Source organism: Eurosta solidaginis, chromosome 5 (assembly GCF_040869045.1).
Source record: "Eurosta solidaginis isolate ZX-2024a chromosome 5, ASM4086904v1, whole genome shotgun sequence".
In the NCBI taxonomy this organism is placed as follows: Eukaryota; Metazoa; Arthropoda; class Insecta; order Diptera; family Tephritidae; genus Eurosta; species Eurosta solidaginis.
In genome coordinates this window covers 92575399-92596193 of record NC_090323.1, presented here as the reverse complement: position 1 = coordinate 92596193, position 20795 = coordinate 92575399, and the positions used below count along the sequence as shown (strand labels likewise).

General features: G+C 34.3%; 1 protein-coding gene across 4 annotated transcripts in view; it reads left to right on the top strand.

Moving 5' to 3' along the window:
- The window catches only part of simj (simjang), a 501009-nt gene that overhangs the window by 179871 nt on the left and 300343 nt on the right, over positions 1 to 20795 (top strand). The window lies entirely within an intron of this gene.

The following is a 20795-nucleotide window of genomic DNA, read 5'->3' as shown; positions in this document are numbered from 1 at the left end:
CATTTGAAGCTTAAAATTTTCCCAAGAGAAGAAGTATGATCCGCGTCCAGATTTCTTTTCATGTGCACTATAAGCTTTTTAGTTTGATTTTGAATTATAAAGAATACAAATTTTAAGAATATATATAATATGAATTTTAAAGAAATTCTTAAGACAGTGACTTTATTAATACATGTGATGTGATTGCATGTTCAAGTGACTGTGGATCTTTTTTCTACATAAAGTGCAGCAACATTGTAAGATAAGAAATTAAATTATTGGGTGAAAACGCTTAAAAGAGTGATCGATAATATGAATTATAAAGAAATTCTTAAGACAGTGACTTTATTAATACATGTGATGTGATTGCATGTTCGGGTGACTGTGGATCTTTTTTCTACATAAAGTGCAGCAACATTGTAAGATAAGAAATTAAATTATTTTGTGAAAACGCTTAAAATAGTGATCGAATCGACCAATGCCATCTGACAGCAGTACAAGAGGGATATTAGTACAATGCAATAACAAGGTATGATCCGAACTATTGCAGAAGGAGGTTGCGGAATAAATTGGAAATGAATACGGTATAAAATAAAATAATTAAAAAAAATTAAGTTAAGCGGTTTTATTGAAAACAATACTTACATTAAGTAATAATAATACTAAAAGCTAGAACATAATTAGGTAGGTCCTAAGTACTAGTTATCACACTCCTCATCAATCTAGGGCGTTGATCAGATAAAAGCGTTGGACGCGTCAAATTTCTATTGGTAGTCATAAGTAAGACCAACTGAACCCTAATCAGGTTATGCTACGCCTCACATTTTTAGAAATTTCACGCGCCCAACGCTTTTATTTAATTGTCTGATCAACGGTGCCCCCCATAAATTCAGAAAGCAAAAATTCAGAAACACATTTTTTCAGAAAACATTAGTCAGAACGCTTTTTTCAGAAAGACAAAATTCAGAGGTAAAAGTATAAGAATCCGGAAAGGTTTTGGAGATATCCCACAAAATGTGGACCTTATGGTAATAAGGTATTGAGTTATTTTTTTTTTATTGTAGTTATTAGTCCCATATAAGACCCCGTTTTTGAGCTATTGACCAAAATATGGACCAGGTGTGGCCCTAGACGATTGTCCTACAATGTAAGGCGCGATAACCTCCGAAGAGGTTTTAGGCCGAGCTTTTCTTCCAATTTGCGTCGTGCTCCTTTTTTTAATTTTTCCTACAAATTGGCGGGACGGGACCTACTTGTTTTATGCCCACTCCGAACGGCATCTGCGAGGCAGATGAGTTTTCACTGAGAGCTTTTCATGGCAGAAATACACTCGGAGTGCTTGCCAAACACTGCTGAGGGGCGACCCGCTTAGAAAAATTTTCTTCTAATTGAAAACCCTTATTTCTTAAATTTTGATGTTGCCTTGCCCGGGGTGTGAACCCAGGGCGTTCGGTGTGATAGGCGGGGCACGCTACCATCACACCACGGTGGCCGCCAGGTATTGAGGTATTGACCAAAATATGGACCAGGTGTGACCTTAGACGGTTTTCCTACAATATGGGTGTCAAATGAAAGGCTTGGCGTAGTTCTTAGTCCCGTGTGAAACCTTGTTTTCGGGATATTCACCAAAATGTGGACCATGTCACTTAACTTTTCTATTAAGTATGTGATCAAATTTAACGGTGCGGCATCTATCGAGCTGTTAAGATATGTAACAGAAAAGTATTTGCATACATGTAATCAAACGGTGCGGCATCTATCGAGCTGTTAAGATAACAGAAAAGTATTTGCATACAGCGTCGATTACTGTTGCTCTTTTTTTGAATCTCAGGTTTTAATTTTATGAAGATGGCCATGCCACGCTATTAGCTGTTTTTAAAATAGAGTACGATTTGCTTTTTGTTTGAAAGTTAATAGCGTATTTGTTTCTTACTGCGTGAGTACATGTTAAAAAAGAATTAAATCAGTGAAAATTTATATACCTCTGCGAATAATTGTGAAACAGTTGAAAACAGTGAAAGTTTATAATCTACGAATAGTTGCTGTCACGAATAGTTGTGTACATTTAAAAAAGGAATTAAAATCAGAAAATTTATATACAGTCACTCACAAAAAAGAGTATATACCCCTTTTTGGAAAGTTCTCACCAATTTCGGCGTCAGCAAATTTATTTTAACTAATTTCCTATAAGAAAGTGTATCAAGATCTAATGGTACATAGACTTGAAAAAACACCTTAATGCTGCATTTGTTTGCTGTTGGGGGTGATTTGAGCTATTATGTATTATTGTGTCGGTGGCCGTTGGCTTTAGATTGTTACGAATATTAGCAACACTGAGGGTACTGCCATCTCTAAGCCGATGCTAAGCAGTGACTTGATGCACATCAATAATTCAATCATTATGTCTACACATATGTACGTACACGCAGCAGAGAAGCAACGCAAAAACACATGCCGATATCTTATCTGAGATATGCAATATAATTGTGGAAGTGTCGCTCACAAACACACGCGCATGAGCTGTGAGAGAAGCTATAAAAATTGTGCATCTGTAGTTATAGCTGGGAAACTTATAGCAGATAACCAACTAGCAGCGTGCGGAGAACGCTCAAAATACGATCTCTCAAACAACTTATCGCTCAATTAAAATTGAGTGCTTGGCATTTCTCGCTAGTGAGAAATCGAATTTGCCTACGAATGAATAACTAATCTCTCACAAGATACAACAATTTTCACAAACTAATACGAGCGACAAAACTTCTTTTCAAGCGTGGTAATTCGATTTTTCGGTATCGATAGTTATTTGCGAGCGTCCACTGCAAAACTCAAATATTTTCTCGTTTTAAAAAGATCGATCGCGCGATCGATCGCGATCGTTCGTTTGAAAATCAATATGATGTTGTAAAATAAACAATCTTTTAAATAATGGTTATGTAATATATTTGAGTTTTCCCTTGATAAGTTAAATGAAAAGAATCTCTTTTTTTATAAGTAATATGTGAAAAATTTAATTAATTAATTTTTAGATAAATTGTAAATAAATAAAAAAAATTTTTTAAATGTTCTCATACATTAAGCCATAAAGGGTTATCCCCTCCTAACACAAAGAAAAGTTACTATTTTTGTAATAAGCATTTAACAAAACTGAACAATTTACTTGAATTTATTTCTAATTTATATGTATTGCGATCGTCTAGAGTAGGTCCCAAGTACATACAAAATTATCACTAATGAGAAATTCTACAAATGCATATACATATGTACATTGGGTGGGTGTTGTTATAATGAAAAAGTTTTTCAAGGCATCTAAGTCTGCAAGTCTGATATTTCCTGCTGGAGTAGTTGGGAGGCTTTTATCATGTTTCTCCCGTTGTCTGATGTAGTTGAATAAATTTGTGTCAGTTCTATTTGATATTCCCGTAGGCATTTTAATATTTCCTCTTTTAAGAAATGTGCCATATGCCTCTTTTTCAGTTGTATCATACCAATAGTGTTTATCACAATTTTAAAATCTTTGATGTATTGAATATTTATACCCAATATACTTTTTCCCATAACATTTTTTAAATATAACATTTTCTTGGAAAAGTTTTGTTTCAAAATATTTTTTATGTTATCTGAGATAAGGTTCACGTGTTCAACGATATTTTTAGAATTCAAATTTAAGTTAAACTTTTTTTCATAGGGTGCAATCATTTGCTTAAAATATAGTTCGTCGTCGAAAATTCGAAAGGGTATGTTTTTTACAGTTACCAGTCCAACACAACATTTTATAAACTCGGTTTTATTTAATTTTACATGACTTGAGTCCTTACTTGCACTTGTGGATGGCTCAACTTCACCAAAGCTATGTTTATGTATGGTCTCGTAGTGTCTTTTAATGTTTCCTAAAATATGCCCTTTAACCTCTTTTTCGCATAAAAGGCATTTTGACAAATTGGTATCGTTATTAAAGGCTACAAGTTTTGCCTTGTCAATATTCGACGTTTTCCCCATTTTTATACCTTTCATGAAAATGAAATGGTATATTAATTTCGTCACGAAACCGAAAATTGTAAGTCCTTAAAGGAAAATAGATAGACCCACCATTAAGTATACCGAAATAATCAGGTTGAAGAGCTGAGTTGATTTAGCCATGTCCGTCTGTCCGTCTGTCTGTTTGTATGCAAACTAGTCCCTCAATTTTTGAGATATCTTGATAAAATTTGGTGAGCAGGTGTATTTGGGTGTCCGATTAGACATTTGTCGGAACCGACCGGATCGGACCACTATAGCATATATCCTCCATACAACCGATTTTTCAGAAAAAGAGGATTTTTGTAATATCTTACCCAATTTAACAGATTGAAGCTTCAAACTTCACCATATACTTTCGTATATTGCACATATTGTTGCCTGAAAAAATTTATGAGATCGGTCGTATATATAGTATATATCCCCCACAACCGATTGTTCAGATAAGGAACTTTTCGTAATTACTGCCCTATTTTAAGAGCTAGAGGCTTCAAATTTCAGCGAATGCTTACGTATATAGCATATATTGTTGTCTGAAAAAATCATAAAGATCGGTGGTATATATAGTATATATATGGTGGTATATATAGTATATATATATAGTATATATATATATAATTTCGCAAATTTTAGCCCCATTTTAACAGCTAGAAGCTTCAAATTTCACCGAATATTTACTTATATAGCATACATTGTTGTCTGAAAAAATTATAGAGATCGGTTGTATATATAGTATATATCTCATACAACCGATTGTTCAGATAAGAAACTTTTCGCAATTTCTACCCCATTTTAACAGCTATAAGCTTCAAATTTCACCGATTGGTTATGTATATAGCATATATTGTTGTCTGAAAAAATCATAGAGATCGGTTGTATATATAGTATATATCTCATACAACCGATTGTTCAGATAAGAAACTTTTCGCAATTTCTACCCCATTTTAACAGCTATAAGCTTCAAATTTCACTGATTGCTTACGTATATAACATATATTGTCGTCTGAAAAAATCATAGAGATCGGTTGTATATATAGTATATATCTCATACAACCGATTGTTCAGATAAGAAACTTTTCGCAATTTCTACCCCATTTTAACAGCTAGAAGCTTCAAATTTCACCAACTGCTTACGTGTATAGCATATATTGATGTCTGCAAAAATCGTTGAGATCGGTGGTATACATAGTATATATCTCATACAACCGATTGTTCAGATAAGAAACTTTGCGCAATTTCTGCCCCGTTTTAACAGTTAGAAGCTTCAAATTTCACAAAATGCTTTCGTATATAGCATATATTGTTGTCTGAAAAAATCATAGAGATCGGTGGTATATATATTATATACTTCATATAAACTGTCATATTGGACCCTTTTTTACGGCTAGAAGCTTCAAAATTCAACAAATTTCATCAAATAGTTACGTTTACGTCATATATTTTTGGAATACGTGATTCGTAGCCATAGTTTTTACATGCAGACCACAAAAAACGTGAAGCTTTGCATCCTCACACAGATTACCTACCTATTTTTATACCTTTCATGAAAATGAAATGGTATATTAATTTCGTCACGAAACCGAAAATTGTAAGTCCTTAAAGGAAAATAGATAGACCCACCATTAAGTATACCGAAATAATCAGGTTGAAGAGCTGAGTTGATTTAGCCATGTCCGTCTGTCCGTCTGTCCGTCTGTCTGTTTGTATGCAAACTAGTCCCTCAATTTTTGAGATATCTTGATAAAATTTGGTGAGCAGGTGTATTTGGGTGTCCGATTAGACATTTGTCGGAACCGACCGGATCGGACCACTATAGCATATATCCTCCATACAACCGATTTTTCAGAAAAAGAGGATTTTTGTAATATCTTACCCAATTTAACAGATTGAAGCTTCAAACTTCACCATATACTTTCGTATATTGCACATATTGTTGCCTGAAAAAATTTATGAGATCGGTCGTATATATAGTATATATCCCCCACAACCGATTGTTCAGATAAGGAACTTTTCGTAATTACTGCCCTATTTTAAGAGCTAGAGGCTTCAAATTTCAGCGAATGCTTACGTATATAGCATATATTGTTGTCTGAAAAAATCATAAAGATCGGTGGTATATATAGTATATATATGGTGGTATATATAGTATATATATATAGTATATATATATATAATTTCGCAAATTTTAGCCCCATTTTAACAGCTAGAAGCTTCAAATTTCACCGAATATTTACTTATATAGCATACATTGTTGTCTGAAAAAATTATAGAGATCGGTTGTATATATAGTATATATCTCATACAACCGATTGTTCAGATAAGAAACTTTTCGCAATTTCTACCCCATTTTAACAGCTATAAGCTTCAAATTTCACCGATTGGTTATGTATATAGCATATATTGTTGTCTGAAAAAATCATAGAGATCGGTTGTATATATAGTATATATCTCATACAACCGATTGTTCAGATAAGAAACTTTTCGCAATTTCTACCCCATTTTAACAGCTATAAGCTTCAAATTTCACTGATTGCTTACGTATATAACATATATTGTCGTCTGAAAAAATCATAGAGATCGGTTGTATATATAGTATATATCTCATACAACCGATTGTTCAGATAAGAAACTTTTCGCAATTTCTACCCCATTTTAACAGCTAGAAGCTTCAAATTTCACCAACTGCTTACGTGTATAGCATATATTGATGTCTGAAAAAATCGTTGAGATCGGTGGTATACATAGTATATATCTCATACAACCGATTGTTCATATAAGAAACTTTGCGCAATTTCTGCCCCGTTTTAACAGTTAGAAGCTTCAAATTTCACAAAATGCTTTCGTATATAGCATATATTGTTGTCTGAAAAAATCATAGAGATCGGTGGTATGTATATTATATACTTCATATAAACTGTCATATTGGACCCTTTTTTACGGCTAGAAGCTTCAAAATTCAACAAATTTCATCAAATAGTTACGTTTACGTCATATATTTTTGGAATACGTGATTCGTAGCCATAGTTTTTACATGCAGACCACAAAAAACGTGAAGCTTTGCATCCTCACACAGATTACCTACCTATTTTTTATTTTATATTTATCTTAAAAATCGTTTAGATATGTTCAAATTTGACCAAATGCTTACGTGTATAGCATATATTGTTGTCTGAGAAAATCATAGATACCGGTGGTATATATAGTATATATCCCATACAACCGATTGTTCAGATAAGAAACTTTGCCCCCCATTTTAACAGTTATAAGCTTCAAATTTCACCGATTGCTTACGTATATAGTATGTATTTTTGTGTCAAAAAATCATGGAGATCGGTGATATATATAATATATATATGATGGTATATATAGTATATATATATAGTATATATATATTTTTTTACGATTTCGGCCCCATTTTAACAGCTAGAAGCTTCAAATTTCACCAACTGCTTACGTGTATAGCATATATTGATGTCTGAAAAAATCATTGAGATCGGTGGTACACATAGTATATATCTCATACAACCGATTGTTCAGATAAGAAACTTTACGCAATTTCTGCCCCGTTTTAACAGTTAGAAGCTTCAAATTTCACAAAATGCTTACGTATATAGCATATATTGTTGTCTGAAAAAATCATAGAGATCGGTCGTATATATATTATATACTTCATATAAACTGTCATTTTGACCCCTTTTTTACGGCTAGAATCTTCAAAATTCATCAAATTTCATCAAATAGTTACGTTTTCGTCATATATTTTTGAAATACGTGATTCGTAGTCATAGTTTTTACACGCAGACCACAAAAAACCTGAAACTTTGCATCCTCACACGAATTACCTACCTGTTTTTTATTTTATATTTATCTTAAAAATCGTTAAGGTATGTAGATCTGTTCACTATATATTTCTTATCTTATACATCCGATTATTCGGAGATTACGAACGGGATAAGATTATTGTTCAGCCCCATTCATGAAAGGTATGAAGTCTTCGGCACAGCCGAAGACAGTCCCGTTCTTAATTGTTTATTTTATATTTATCTTAAAAATCGTTTAGATATGTTCAAATTTGACCAAATGCTTACGTGTATAGCATATATTGTTGTCTGAGAAAATCATAGATACCGGTGGTATATATAGTATATATCCCATACAACCGATTGTTCAGATAAGAAACTTTGCGCAATTTCTTCCCCATTTTAACAGTTATAAGCTTCAAATTTCACCGATTGCTTACGTATATAGTATGTATTGTTGTGTCAAAAAATCATGGAGATCGGTGATATATATAATATATATATGATGGTATATATAGTATATATATATAGTATATATATATTTTTTTACGATTTCGACCCCATTTTAACAGCTAGAAGCTTCAAATTTCACCAACTGCTTACGTGTATAGCATATATTGATGTCTGAAAAAATCATTGAGATCGGTGGTACACATAGTATATATCTCAAACAACCGATTGTTCAGATAAGAAACTTTACGCAATTTCTGCCCCGTTTTAACAGTTAGAAGCTTCAAATTTCACAAAATGCTTACGTATATAGCATATATTGTTGTCTGAAAAAATCATAGAGATCGGTCGTATATATATTATATACTTCATATAAACTGTCATTTTGACCCCTTTTTTACGGCTAGAATCTTCAAAATTCATCAAATTTCATCAAATAGTTACGTTTTCGTCATATATTTTTGAAATACGTGATTCGTAGTCATAGCTTTTACACGCAGACCACAAAAAACCTGAAACTTTGCATCCTCACACGAATTACCTACCTGTTTTTTATTTTATATTTATCTTAAAAATCGTTAAGGTATGTAGATCTGTTCACTATATATTTCTTATCTTATACATCCGATTATTCGGAGATTACGAACGGGATAAGATTATTGTTCAGCCCCATTCATGAAAGGTATGAAGTCTTCGGCACAGCCGAAGACAGTCCCGTTCTTACTTGTTTTTTTTTATTAATATAATACTAATAAGATTAAAAACAATCTACCACGTATATATAACTTTTTTTCGACTGATTAAACTCAACTTTTGCATTCGCACTGTAGGAAGAACAATCGCGATTGCTCAAAAATTCGATCTCTCACGATAAATGCTAAGTTCAACGAACGTTCGTTAAAATATTTTTCGTAGTTGAGAGACCGCAGGCAATAATTTTGTGTATACACATCGAAATTGAACGAGCGTACAAAGCGGTCGATCGCGGCGGAAAGGCTGCTGTGAAAAGTTGTTTATCTAGTATCTCAAAAACGAAAAAGGTATACATATATTGTTTTGCAATCGTTCGTCCTTATAAGTATTTATCGCGAGAAATCGCGAACGCAAAATGAGATAATACGAGAAAATCATGTTTTTGAGCAATCGCGATCGAATTTTTGCGCACCCTGCCAACTAGTAGATTCTAGAACAGAACCGCCTAGGAATGTCAACGAGTAAACCAAACAGTATAAAAGGCGACACCAGTAGAGGCGCGAGAATCAGTTTTGATTAAGCACGCTATCTGTCGAGCAATAGTAGAGTTATTGAAAGTAGTCTAATAAAGACCATTTTGCATTACTGAATAGTGGTGTTATTTATTCAACAGTTTAGTGATTCGAACTTAGCAGAATGTTGCAAATAAGAGGATTTGCAGTAAATTCGTTACAATATATATGTCATAGCAAGTTTATCAATATTTATCGTCTAGATAGTTGATTCCTCCGTCTTTTTCAGTTTCCATTGTAAATTTTATATTTCCGTGCTGCTTGTTGAGGTACTCCAGTACAAGCTCTTCGTTATTAGTAGTTAAAACGCATATTATGTCATCCACGTATCCAGCATAAAATGACACGCCTAATTTAGACTTCAACTCCTGTATGTACTTTTCTTCCAAATTTTGCATGAAGACTTCCATAAGAATGGCTGATGTGGGGCTTCCCTTTCCAATACCGTTTGTTTGTCTATATATTTTATTGTTGAATTGAAAATAGTTTTGACGTAAAGTGGTTCTTAGCGTATTTGCGATTTGCATACTTTTCACTTTGGTTTTTGTATTATGAGCTATTGTTGAGCTAACTATGTCCAAAGTCTCCGATAGTGGTATGGATGGGTATAAATCCTTTATATATATGCAGTGAATTTTGTGGTCTATCTATAACTTCCAAATTTAACGTTGGTATCATGTTTGAGCGAATGGAGGTTTGGTCAGCCTCGGAAATAAAATACATTTGTAGGTACTGGGCATGTGCATTCGGTTCTGGTAATAGTGATCCAATAAGATGGTATACCTGACCTTGAATTTTGTAAGTGGGCATGAAATTTCCTTCTCTTATCTCATGCGTGCCAAAAGAAGTCATTTAAAAAAAAAAACTATTGTGCTTTCTGGCATTATCCAGAAAATGCTTTGATAATGGATGAGTGCCCAGAATTAGGCATTTTAGTGGATCCGGCGGCTCCTGAAGATTAGGAAGAATTATCTTACCTCCAGCACAGCATAAACCTGGCGCCTCGCCACTCCATTTTTTTGCACCGCAATGAACACAAACTACATTCATTCTTCCTATTGAAGATCCTTTGAGTTGGCATAATCGTAATTTAATTGGTAATTAAACGCGCATCTACAACAATAAATCGGAATGCGTTCTTGCGCACGATATGTAGCTGCTGTTAACGCATTGTGCGGTGTTTTGCGACTTAGTCTGGTTTGCACTTTCGGCATTTTCATTTTTAGCAAGCTCACACCTATTCGTATAGGCACAGTTACTCACAAAAATAAGTATACACCTTTACTTAAGTATACACCTTTTTATAGTTTTTTTTTATTAGATCTTGATACATTTTCTTATAGGAAATTAGTTAAAATAAATTTGCTGAAGCCGAAATTGGTGAGAACTTTCCAAAAAGGGGTATATACTTGTTTTTATGAGTGACTGTATATAAATTTTCTCTGATTTTAATTCCTTTTTTAAATGTACACAACTATTCGTGAAAGCAACTATTCGTAAATTATAAACTTTCACTGTTTTCAACTGTTTCACAATTATTCGCAGAGTTATATAAATTTTCACTGATTTTAATTCTTTTTTAACATGTACTCACGCAGTAAGAAACAAATACGCTATTAACTTTCAAACAAAAAGCAAATCGTACTCTATTTTAAAAACAGCTAATAGCGTGGCATGGCCATCTTCATAAAACTAAAACCTGAGAATCAAAAAAATTGCAACAGTAATCGGCGCTGTAAGCAACCTGTTAATGATTACATGTATGCAAATACTTTTCTGTTATCTTAACAGCTCGATAGATGCCGCACCGTTTGATTACATGTATGCAAATACTTTTCTGTTACATATCTTAACAGCTCGATAGATGCCGCAACGTTAAATTTGATTACATACTTAATAGAAAAATTAAGTAACATGGTCCACATTTTGGTGAATATCCCGAAAACAAGGTTTCACACGGGACTAAGAACTACGCCAAGCCTTTCATTTGACACCCATATTGTAGGAAACCCGTCTAAGGTCACACCTGGTCCATATTTTGGTCAATACCTCAATACCTGGCGGCCATCGTGGTGTGATGGTAGCGTGCCCCGCCTATCACACCGAATGCCCTGGGTTCACACCCCGGGCAAAGCAACATCAAAATTTTAGAAATAAGGTTTTTCAATTAGAAGAAAATTTTTCTAAGCGGGGTCGCCCCTCGGCAGTGTTTGGCAAGCACTCCGAGTGTATTTCTGCCATGAAAAGCTCTCAGTGAAAACTCATCTGCCTCGCAGATGCCGTTCGGAGTGGGCATAAAACAAGTAGGTCCCGTCCCGGAAATTTGTAGGAAAAACTAAAAAAAGGAGCACGACGCAAACTGGAAGAGAAGCTCGGCCTAAAATCTCTTCGGAGGTTATCGCGCCTTACTTTGTAGGACAACCGTTTAGGGCCACACCTGGTCCATATTTTGGTCAATACCTCAAAAACGGGGTCTTATATGGGACTAATCACTACACCGTGTTGAAGCACTCGTCAACACCTTTCATTTGATACCCATATTGTATGAAAACGTTATAAGGTTACCCTGGTCCACATTTTGTGGGATATCTCCAAAACCTTTCCGGATTCTTATACTTTTTTTTGCCTATAACCATGTCCGGCTCAAGCAAAAACTAAGTGCAAAGTTTCATTTAATTCAGTCCAGCCGTTTTGGAGCTTTGCGGTCCAGGAAAAACGGCTTTAAAATATATATTAGTAATAGATATAGATAAGAGTTTTACACAATTACATACATATATGTTTTTTATTAAGAATCTTTGAAATCATGATTCCCTCCATATTTACTACATGGTCTTTGGTTGATACGAGTACATTCAACCGCCTTGTAATTGAATCCCAGCATTTAAAGGACCTAATTACTATTTCCCTATTCTATATGAATGCTCTTTTGTTTAACAATATTTTCTTTACAACTTTGAAGTTTTTACCCTCACATATGCATTCTTGTTTTGTAATACATTCTATCAATTGCTCACTGCCAAGGCTCTCATCAGTTAGTCCAATAACTTTTATAATTTTTTGTATATCTCTCTTATTTTTTACTCACTAACATAAATATATTTGATTAACAATCTTTTGAAATCATGATTGCCTCCACATTTACTACATCCACTTTGGGTGATACGAGTACATTCCACCGCCTTGGGATTGAACCCCAAGAATCTAAATACTTTTTCCCCATTCTACATGAATGATCTTTTGTTTAATTATATTTTCGTGTTTGTCTATATCTGAAACATGCTTCCTGAAATTTTAAAAAATCTTTGCAAACTTTGAAGTTTTTACTCATGATTCAATCACAAGACATCGGCCATCTTGCTGCCAATTCGAATTGACATCCAGTAGGTTTTGTTGTTTTTTTGCAATGAAAAATATTAGGAGTAGAGATAGGAGGGAAGTCATTTACAATTGCGAGACAAGTACTGAGCTGCGTAATTCCTTGGTATTACTTGTCTGACTCTATGGTGAATTTATTAAATATACCAGGATCTACTAGTTGGAATGAAAAAAGGAGATTGTGTGAAACCTATGGAATGTGGGCTTCCGTAAATTGGTGAATTTATTAAATATTATGTATTAGTTGTGATGAAAAAATGGAGATTTTATGAAAACTATGGAATCGTGCACTTCCGTAAACCTCCGAAACCCAAATCAAAATTTAAATTCATGGTCGACTAAAAAAACGACTCATGTAAAAATTCCTCAAGTAAATACATACTATAAATGCCACAACGATGTGTTGTACTCTTTGAACGTGCTAACTTATTCATTCCGTATGTTCGGAGCATTCGACTATATTTAAGTATTTATGTATGAACTCGTTTTTATATTTGGAATATTAATATGTTTGGACCGCGTAAGGAAGCATCAGCGAATATGTTCCGCATATTCCAAATTAAAGGTTAATTCGGAAAGATTCCATGAATATTTAAAGGGAAAGAGCTTTCCTAAGTTTGAGAATAAATAGGTAAATGTACACCCTGAGTCTACGTTGGCATCCGTGATAGCAATAAATTGTTTAAATCGCAATAGCTCTGAAATGGTTAATCGGTTATTGAAATAATTTATACCTATATGTCACTACTTCATTTTCTAGTATTTTGCTTCAATTTTTTGTCGCCCTAACTCCTAATTCGGTTTCAGTACTGGAGTAAGTGTGTAAACTATACTCCAAAAAACGAACGAAATACAAAAAAAATACAATCTAATTTGTTAAAAACAAACGATCCAATCTCTTTTACGTTAGGTTTTTTGACATTCTGCTGTATTTTCTTTATTTTTTCAAAGGAGCCCTAAATGAGAATTTTAAACATGCTTCAAACAAATTCTTAAATAATGACTAAAGCAATACAACAATCAGTGCACGAACTATTGAGTAAAAATTGAATAATTTTCGTAAAACCTGTTGGCATTTATAAAATTTCTAACACTACTGATATACTACTTAGAGTACTTTTCTACTACAATTTTCGCTGAAGGTGATTGATTTATACCCCGCTTTCCTTCCTTCGTAAAACCAACACCGAGAAAAGCATTGCATGCCATTCTACACACCCCGCCTGCAGACCTAATGGCCAAAAATTCGCGTTAGCAACTGCAACAAGGCTTAAGGCCACAAGGCAGCTTGAGTGCAGGCCTTATGATCATATCAGTATAGCGCCATCTAATATCGGGCAAATGGATTAATTAAGCCGGAGGGTTGGTGCCAAGGCAGAACATACTGTACACGGGTATACGAATGGTTCCAAATTAATGGAAGCAGGAAAGGCATGGACAAAACTACAAAGCCTACGGCATACGACTCACAAGGTTAATTTTCTTTTTTTTTAATAATATTTTCGTATGTGTCTATATCTGTTAGCCAAGAGCATAGAAACATGCTTTCCTTAGGCTGAAATTTTCAAAAATCTTTACACCTTTAAATGTTTTATTCTTACATATGCTATTTTGTTTTGTGATGCATTCTATCAATCGCTCACTGCCAACCCTCTCAGTTAATTTTCTCGATCGATCTCGTATCTGTTGTTTTTTAAACGGTTTGATTTAGCTTGACTTGACAGACCGGGCGGCACGAATTCTGTAATTGAAATTTAAGTAACTTCCCGATAAGCTACAAGCTTCAAACTTGGAATATAGTTCAGAACCCGATGACAATGCAATAAGAAAAAAACTCCGATAGGTGGCGCAGATATCGAGATATTAAAAAAATCGTTTTTGTGCTCCGATGAAGCTCAAATTTGGAACACATATTACATACATGAATAGAAAGCGACATATAAAAAAATATCGCCGCCAGGTTGCGCAAGGATCGAGATGTTTGTGGTCCGATGTGGCTCATATTTGGAACACATATTACATACAGAAATAGAAATCGCTTTATGAAAAAAATTTCGCTAGGTGCGGCAAGGATCGAGATATTAAAAATACTCGTATCTGTGGTCCTTTTTGGCTCATATTTGGAACAAATATTATATACAGACCGGTAGAAGTGACATCAAAATACTTTAGAGTTCTAGGACTTGGATTGTAACAAATTGCCAGGAAAGAGTTATGTAATAATGAGTCACTAAATGAACTAAATAGAATGAGAAATAATAGGCAATTAAGATTAAAAACTTGAAAATAGAATAACTAAACAAAATTTTTTAGTTAAACGGTTTTATTGAAAACAATACTTACATTAAGAAATAAGTACCTGGTCGACCGAGCATTGCTCGGCAATCTTCGAGTATGCCGCATAACATACTTTGTTCTACATGTCATCATTAATCAAACTCAACTTTTTCATATGTACATATATTATATATTTTTATTTACCAATATTTGATTACCTTACATATAGATTTCAAAAACATAACCGCAAAATAAACTGGAATGAAAAATTTTAAATGGGTAATTCCAGCCTATAGTGTAAGTGATTGTTATGACAATTAGTGAAATCGAGCACTAAGTTATTTAGGTCGAGTATCTTCATGCGCCGAATTATTAATTTCAAAAATTTTTTTAGGTATACACTATGAAAGTCTCACAATTGTATTACATTCCAAAAACTTGTAAATTTCACGAATGACAACTATCAGTTAGTTTTATTAAATGTCAACTTACTTCCCTAAGCACCATCTGTTGGTAAGTAGTTAAATTGTTAGATTTCGTTTTCAAATTGAACATTTGCCTCTAGTGGTCAACGGTAGCAAATTACCATGGAGAGATATCTTTTTGCTATGGTGAGAAATCTTTCTAATAGTAATCTGTGAAAAATTGCAATTATTCATTTCACATTTGCCAAAAATATGCATTTAAATATATTTTGCTAGAATTTGCAGAAAATCATGCAATTTTATTTTAATTTCGAATAGGTGGCAACCCTAAATAGCAACCCTACTCAAGAATGTCCCTATTGTAATGCGGAGTGAAATACCTTTCGTTTGATACCCATATCGGCATATCTCATGCAATTTTTTTAAATTTCGAATAGGTGGAAACCCTAAGTGGCAACCCTACTCAAGAAAGTCCCTATTGTAATGCGGAGTGAAATACCTTTCGTTTGATACCCATATCGGCATATCTCATGCAATTTTTTTTAAATTTCGAATAGGTGGCAACCCTAAATAGCAACCCTACTCAAGAATGTCCCTATTGTAATGCGGAGTGAAATACCTTTCGTTTGATACCCATATCGGCATATCTCATGCAATTTTTTTAATTTCGAATAGGTGGAAACCCTAAGTGGCAACCTACTCAAAAATGTCCCTATTGTAATGCGGATTGAAATACCTTTCGTTTGATACCCATATCGGCATATCTCATGCAATTTTTTTTAAATTTCGAATAGGTGGCAACCCTAAATAGCAACCCTACTCAAGAATGTCCCTATTGTAATGCGGAGTGAAATACCTTTCGTTTGATACCCATATCGGCATATCTCATGCAATTTTTTTTAATTTCGAATAGGTGGAAACCCTAAGTGGCAACCCTACTCAAAAATGTCCCTATTGTAATGCGGAGTGAAATACCTTTCGTTTGATACCCATATCGGCATATCTCATGGAATTTTTTTTAACTTCGAATAGGTGGAAACCCTAAATGGCAACGCCACTCAAAAATGTCCCTATTATAATGCGGAGTGAAATACCTTTCGTTTGATACCCATATCGGCATATCTCATGCAATTGTGGCAACACCTAGGTATAAAATCTTCGAAGGTGATACAATATCTCTATGCCAAATTTCGTTCCCGAGATCGTTCGGCTATACAAATATAAGAATATACAAGAATTGCTCGTTTAAAGTCATAAGATAATAATAATACTAAAAGCTAGAAAATAATTAGGTAGGTCCTAGGTACTAGTCATCACACTCCTCATCAATCTAGGGCGTTGACCCCATAAATTAATTAAAATAAATTAGTTAAAATAAATTTGCTGAAGCCGAAATTGGTGAGAACTTTCCAAAAAGGGGTATATACTTTTTTTTGTGAGTGACTGTATATAAATTTTCTCTGATTTTAATTCCTTTTTTAAATGTACACAACTATTCGTGAAAGCAACTATTCGTAAATTATAAACTTTCACTGTTTTCAACTGTTTCACAATTATTCGCAGAGTTATATAAATTTTCACTGATTTTAATTCTTTTTTAACATGTACTCACGCAGTAAGAAACAAATACGCTATTAACTTTCAAACAAAAAGCAAATCGTACTCTATTTTAAAAACAGCTAATAGCGTGGCATGGCCATCTTCATAAAACTAAAACCTGAGATTCAAAAAAATTGCAACAGTAATCGACGCTGTAAGCAACCTGTTAATGATTACATGTATGCAAATACTTTTCTGTTATCTTAACAGCTCGATAGATGCCGCACCGTTTGATTACATGTATGCAAATACTTTTCTGTTACATATCTTAACAGCTCGATAGATGCCGCACCGTTAAATTTGATTACATACTTAATAGAAAAATTAAGTAACATGGTCCACATTTTGGTGAATATCCCGAAAACAAGGTTTCACACGGGACTAAGAACTACGCCAAGCCTTTCATTTGACACCCATATTGTAGGAAACCCGTCTAAGGTCACACCTGGTCCATATTTTGGTCAATACCTCAATACCTGGCGGCCATCGTGGTGTGATGGTAGCGTGCCCCGCCTATCACACCGAATGCCCTGGGTTCACACCCCGGGCAAAGCAACATCAAAATTTTAGAAATAAGGTTTTTCAATTAGAAGAAAATTTTTCTAAGCGGGGTCGCCCCTCGGCAGTGTTTGGCAAGCACTCCGAGTGTATTTCTGCCATGAAAAGCTCTCAGTGAAAACTCATCTGCCTCGCAGATGCCGTTCGGAGTGGGCATAAAACAAGTAGGTCCCGTCCCGGAAATTTGTAGGAAAAACTAAAAAAAGGAGCACGACGCAAACTGGAAGAGAAGCTCGGCCTAAAATCTCTTCGGAGGTTATCGCGCCTTACTTTGTAGGACAACCGTTTAGGGCCACACCTGGTCCATATTTTGGTCAATACCTCAAAAACGGGGTCTTATATGGGACTAATAACTACACCGTGTTGAAGCACTCGTCAACACCTTTCATTTGATACCCATATTGTATGAAAACGTTATAAGGTTACCCTGGTCCACATTTTGTGGGATATCTCCAAAACCTTTCCGGATTCTTATACTTTTTTTTGCCTATAACCATGTCCGGCTCAAGCAAAAACTAAGTGCAAAGTTTCATTTAATTCAGTCCAGCCGTTTTGTAGCTTTGCAGTCCAGAAAAAACGGCTTTCAAAATTTATATTAGTAATAGATATAGATAAGAGTTTTACACAATTACATATATGCTTTTGATTAAGAATCTTTGAAATCATGATTCCCTCCATATTTACTACATGGTCTTTGGTTGATACGAGTACATTCAACCGCCTTGTAATTGAATCCCAGCATTTAAAGCACCTAATTACTATTTCCCTATTCTATATGAATGCTCTTTTGTTTAACAATATTTTCTTTACAACTTTGAAGTTTTTACCCTCACATATGCATTCTTGTTTTGTAATACATTCTATCAATTGCTCACTGCCAAGGCTCTCATCAGTTAGTCCAATAACTTTTATAATTTTTTGTATATCTCTCTTATTTTTTACTCACTAACATAAATATATTTGATTAACAATCTTTTGAAATCATGATTGCCTCCACATTTACTACATCCACTTTGGGTGATACGAGTACATTCCACCGCCTTGGGATTGAACCCTAAGAATCTAAATACTTTTTCCCCATTCTACATGAATGATCTTTTGTTTAATTATATTTTCGTGTTTGTCTATATCTGAAACATGCTTCCTGAAATTTTAAAAAATCTTTGCAAACTTTGAAGTTTTTACTCATGATTCAATCACAAGATATCGGCCATCTTGCTGCCAATTCGAATTGACATCCAGTAGGTTTTGTTGTTTTTTTGCAATGAAAAATATTAGGAGTAGAGATAGGAGGGAAGTCATTTACAATTGCGAGACAAGTACTGAGCTGCGTAATTCCTTGGTATTACTTGTCTGACTCTATGGTGAATTTATTAAATATACCAGGATCTACTAGTTGGAATGAAAAAAGGAGATTGTGTGAAACCTATGGAATGTGGCCTTCCGTAAATTGGTGAACTTATTAAATATTATGTATTAGTTGTGATGAAAAAATGGAGATTTTATGAAAACTATGGAATCGTGCACTTCCGTAAACCTCCGAAACCCAAATCAAAATTTAAATTCATGGTCGACTAAAAAAACGACTCATGTAAAAATTCCTCAAGTAAATACATACTATAAATGCCACAACGATGTGTTGTACTCTTTGAACGTGCTAACTTATTCATTCCGTATGTTCGGAGCATTCGACTATACTTAAGTATTTATGTATGAACTCGTTTTTATATTTGGAATATTAATATATTTGGACCGCGTAAGGAAGCATCAGCGAATATGTTCCGCATATTCCAAATTAAAGGTTAATTCGGAAATAGGTAAATGTACACCCTGAGTCTACGTTGGCATCCGTGATAGCAATAAATTGTTTAAATCGCAATAGCTCTGAAATGGTTAATCGGTTATTGAAATAATTTATACCTATATGTCACTACTTCATTTTCTAGTATTTTGCTTCAATTTTTTGTCGCCCTAACTCCTAATTCGTTTCAGTACTGGAGTAAGTGTGTAAACTATACTCCAAAAAACGAACGAAATACAAAAAAAATACAATCTAATTTGTTAAAAACAAACGATCCAATCTCTTTTACGTTAGGTTTTTTGACATTCTGCTGTATTTTCTTTACTTTTTCAAAGGAGCCCTAAATGAGAATTTTAAACATGCTTCAAACAAATTCTTAAATAATGACTAAAGCAATACAACAATCAGTGCACGAACTATTGAGTAAAAATTGAATAATTTTCGTAAAACCTGTTGGCATTTATAAAATTTCTAACACTACTGATATACTACTTAGAGTACTTTTCTACTACAATTTTCGCTGAAGGTGATTGATTTATACCCCGCTTTCCTTCCTTCGTAAAACCAACACCGAGAAAAGCATTGCATTCCATTCTACACACCCCGCCTGCAGACCTAATGGCCAAAAATTCGCGTTAGCAACTGCAACAAGGCTTAAGGCCACAAGGCAGCTTGAGTGCAGGCCTTATGATCATATCAGTATAGCGCCATCTAATATCGGGCAAATGGATTAATTAAGCCGGAGGGTTGGTGCCAAGGCAGAACATACTGTACACGGGTATACGAATGGTTCCAAATTAATGGAAGCAGGAAAGGCATGGACAAAGCCTACGGCATACGACTCACAAGGTTAATTTTCTTTTTTTTTTATAATATTTTCGTATGTGTCTATATCTGTTAGCCAAGAGCATAGAAACATGCTTTCCTTAGGCTGAAATTTTCAAAAATCTTTACACCTTTAAATGTTTTATTCTTACATATGCTATTTTGTTTTGTGATGCATTCTATCAATCGCTCACTGCCAACCCTCTCAGTTAATTTTCTCGATCGATCTCGTATCTGTTGTTTTTTAAACGGTTTGATTTAGCTTGACTTGACAGACCGGGCGGCACGAATTCTGTAATTGAAATTTAAGTAACTTCCCGATAAGCTACAAGCTTCAAACTTGGAATATACTTCAGAACCCGATGACAATGCAATAAGAAAAAAACTCCGATAGGTGGCGCAGATATCGAGATATTAAAAAAAT